Below are 4,688 nucleotides of genomic sequence, written 5' to 3' on the forward strand. Positions count from 1 at the left end.
TAATATAATAGAATATAATAGAATATCACCAGACTTATCTTCTTAAACAGAAATAGTAAACAGGTATATTATTACTTATTTCCTTATTGTATCTGCCTGAAAAAACAAATCAATCATTAAGTATGAGTAGCTAACTCTAGGCCACTAATACCTTTCTATCAATCGACGATGAAACAGTTGTCTGATACAGAACCCCAGTAAACTATAGTGTATCTATTGCAGTCTTCATCTATAACCACCAGAAGAGAGAGGTAACTGACCGTGGCATAGAGCTGCATTAAAAACACTACGTACATACTGAGGATAACCTCCTTTTATTGGCACTATAAGTCATGCTAATGTCTGTCCACCTCATTCGCTGTTGATTACAGTTGTTACATGCATGGTTGCCTTCAGTTTCTGATGTGCTGTCAGATTGTCAGTCTAAGCTCTGTGAGTGGAAAGGACAAACCCTCAGCGACAAAGGCAGTGGATGCAGTGGAAATGTAGCTGCATTAAACAGGTTTGTTTTGTGAAAACAGAGGCAGAGATGTGCTCATTTGATTTACAGCACGTTAAAGGTGATTTTAAGTCCCCAAAATGAGTAATTAGAACAAAAAAAGGAATGAAAGGAGTAATAAGGAAAGTAATACCAGTCTTTTTTAAATGAGTAATGTAAGCCAAGCATCCAAAATTAGGCCTCTGGTGAATATAATATAGATATATAAGACTCTGTACCTTACCCAACATGACTGGCACTTCCCAAAGAAGAGGCTTAATGTGGTACAGCCTGTTTAACCTGTAAGTTTCCGTTTACAATAAACAGGGAGTTGCATACTCACACTGGACTGCTTATAATTTAGTTCATCACTCTTCAGCGTGGGACCCTATAGTTTATCTATGCTAGGCTGTATTTTTCTCATACATCTCTCTGAGAGTGATTTTTCTTCCTCTCTTATGAAGAATGTGTCTTTCTCAGTGTGACATGCTGCAGAGCTGGAGACTTTTGGGCTGTAAGTTTCCTACATGACATCCAAGAGAAGAAAACAGCAAATCTAGGACACAGAGCAACATCAGCAGCAGTGTTTCTTCCTGTCCAGAAGAAAAAAGGCAACCTGTTTCGCAATTTTTAAGAAAGGGGTGTTCAGGCGCCCAAACCAGGGTGCACACAGGGCAACCCAAGGGACTTAAATTAAAAGGGGTCTCAGAAAAACACTGAATTACAAGTTAATTGTGTTATAATAAGTTTAAATTAGAAATAAATCAGATCATTCATAGGGGATTACATTAAAATAGACAAAATAAATACATTTTACATTTATGGAGGTTTTATCTGCTGTAAAATCAAATCTAACCATTTTAAAAATTCCTCCCAGTCGTGGGTCACTGGGACAAAAATCTCTATCGAATGTCTGTCATGGGAGCCTCGACATGAAAAAGTTTGGGCAGCTCTGGTTGCCTGAGTGAGTCCGCGAGCCTATTTGCATCCTCTAAACCTGTCCCAGTAAACTAATTGGCGTTACTAATAGATGGCTGGATGAACTGCAGCCCTGTATGGTAATGAATTCACACGATCCGGTGTCATAGCTGAAGGAATTGTTAAAATGCTAATGAATGATGACCCTGTTATGTGCCTATCAATTTGGGGAGCCACGTTACCAGTGCATTACAATGAGCCCCTTGTTCATGCATGAAAATACAATTAGGCCCACAGGCAGGAACAGTTCAACGTGAGGCCTGGACAGAAAATCGGATTTTAAGGACAGACTTTCAAAACTATTTGCTAATTTGAGCAATAAATATAAAGTAGTCCAACCATTTTGTTATAATCTGCAGATTTCACTGAATATTAGGCTCATTTTTGGGACAGTTTTCTGTCAGCGTGCAGGAAGATTGATGTGTTGAAGACTCACCTCACTGTCAGACAGCCTCTTTTGTCCCTACCATGTATAGAACATTGTAAACAGAATAGCCTTGCATGCATTGAAATGTGTCGTGTGTGTGTATGAATGCCTCAAGAGATTCTTGTGCAATTTTCCAAACTTCTTCCACCGCTCCTGTGTTCCTTTCTCTGATCCACATATTGTTTTGCCACTGACAGATGCCAGAATACAGCCTAGTGTGTCCGTGTCTGTGTGTGTTTGCGTGCGTGTGAGCCAAAAAAAGCAGAGCCAGCCTGATGTTTGAAATTATCTGTACTACTATTTCATCCTCCCTACAGCTGAAAACTAAAGACAAAGCAGAAGGCAGGCTGAAAGAAAACACGGACAGACCAATATGCAAAACAGAGCTTGTATTCACACGTCCATTGCAAAAGTTCTTGTTTGGGTTTAGTTCTCGTTTTCAACTCAAAACTGAGAGGAAAGTAAATCCACCCGTCCACAAATAGTCTCATATATAATCAGCCAGACCTTTCTCAGATCTTCTTCTCACAGCTTTTTTTAAATATAAATTGTACAGTACACATTTAAGAAAGTTACCTAGAGCCCAATTTATTTGAATATGTGTGTTGTTCTAATGTAAATACAGCATTGTATTTGGCTGATTTTCTACTTTCCACCTCTGGAGGTCGCTGTAGATCCCACGTTTTACACTCTAATTCTCTGTCTCTTGAGTTCAGTTCAATGAGGTTTTGTTAGCATGACATTGTGATAACAAAATATGTCGCCAATGCAAATACATAGAGGAAAGTAAGTAATACATACAATGAAAACATTAACAGGTAGTGAGGTGCAGGACATGGGGCAAAACAGAAAAAGAAAGAAATTATGTGTATTAAAGTACAGCTTATGAAAATAAAGAAAAACCTTAATCTTCTTTCACACTTACCTGCCTTGTCTTGTAACAGTGCTGCCTTCTGTGCCACAATCAGCATGTTTCCCCTGTCTGTTTACTGTGTTTGTGGTGTCTGTTTCACATAATACTAATATACTGCTTTTTATTTCAGTCCCCCTGAAGCTGATAGCCCTGGGTGCAGGTTTATTTTTTTGTCTGAAGCAAAGAAAAAGCATTTTATGAATCTGGCAGAAGAAGCAATTCAGAGAAAACCTCTGGCCATCCCTGAGACATTACGACTGTATGCTTCACAGATTCTGCCTTTCCTTGCCAGCATTAATTATATTTTGCTTGTCAATGGATTTTTATATTCAAACGTGCTTAACACGGACAGCTGTTTGAAAGCAACTCGGAAAAGGGATTCTGATGATGATCCTTATTTTTCCCACTAAAATGCATCTCAGAATGCTTTATGAGGGATTTATTTATTGAAAACACACTTAATAAAACTGTTTCTTTTACAGAGGATGTTTGATGTAAAAACTCTTTTATTTCATTATGTTCGGGAAACTTCTCTCATTTTTTTTTATTTCTTTTTAAGGACACCATATTGTTGCCAGCTTGCTGTGAAACTGACCTTTAATTTACTGGTAAATATAGGGATCAAGATGTTTAAGCTTATTTGCATTCATTGTAAATTGTTAAGCTCTGCTTCAAAGCAGCAGGGGTCCGGAATAATGAAATAAAGCCATAAAAAGCCGCTCAGAGGGGCATCAGGGAATGCAGCATCCAAGATCATTGTCTCACTTCCTTTGAAAATTTCTCTTACTGATTTGAGCACAGAACATGAAGATGTTTGTCTGGCTAGTTGAACACTTTTAATACAAGACTTGAGAAGAAGTAGAAGAGCATTCTCCAGTTTGGTCTTCGCCAAATCACCTGTACTGTAGTGGTTTGAGAGACACCACTTGGTACACATCCTGTCCCTCTATCCATCCATCCAAGAGCCTTCCAGTCCTGCACCCGCATGCAGTTCTCCACAGCTTCCCTCATCATGCCCGTAATAGAGGCACGCAAGAGGGGAGACTCTCTGGGAGACACTGGCTGGCTGACAGAGGAAGGGAAGGAGGGAGGTAGAGGGGGTGCAGACAGATGTTTGAATCTCAGCCCGGGGGGAGCGATTGAGATCAATCCATCCTCTAAGGCAGAGACAGAAACAGAGGAAGAGAGAGAGAGATGGAAGCAATGTCTATTAGTACAATTGGCTGCCCTCTTCCCCCTCTGCATCCCAGACATCCTGATCCTCCTTTTTTGTTGCCGAGGTGAGCAGCATATCCAAACCCATTAAAGATCCAAACACTCTGAATACCCCTGGAGCAAGCTGCCACTGTGAGAAAGAAAAAAGAGTAAGAGACAGGGGCACCACCAAGAGGGGGCCATAGTCTCCCCGATTCAATTGTTGCCCCACCCCCATATGCATATTATCCTTCTGAGTAATGAGTACTGTATGCATAAAGGCCTACCTGCAACAATAGAGGATAAATATTCACACAAAAGGCAGGGTGACCCTTTTTAAAAAGTACTTTGTAATGTCACATTTTATAAATTTTGGATTTTAGTCAAATGTCAAATTTACAACAATAACCTGGAGCTGGAAAAAACTTTCTCAGTTGTGGATCTAGCATATTTCACACAACCTCATGACATTCAGAGATATTAAAAAAGAGGAAAATATTGGTTACAATAAATACCCTATACTTCAACTCAAACAACAAACCTGTCTTCTAAGCACTCCCACACAGAGAAGGGGTATCATGTCCAAAGGTAAAGGTAAAGGTACATTTGCCAGAAAAGTTGGGTTTATTGAAATAAAATAGGCTACTAGTAAATTTCCATTCAATTCTTGGTCTGTGTGGCCTGGGAATAATTTCATG

Source organism: Morone saxatilis, unplaced genomic scaffold (genome assembly GCF_004916995.1).
Source record: "Morone saxatilis isolate NCDOM2014 unplaced genomic scaffold, NCSU_SB_2.0 Contig19, whole genome shotgun sequence".
In the NCBI taxonomy this organism is placed as follows: domain Eukaryota; kingdom Metazoa; phylum Chordata; class Actinopteri; family Moronidae; genus Morone; species Morone saxatilis.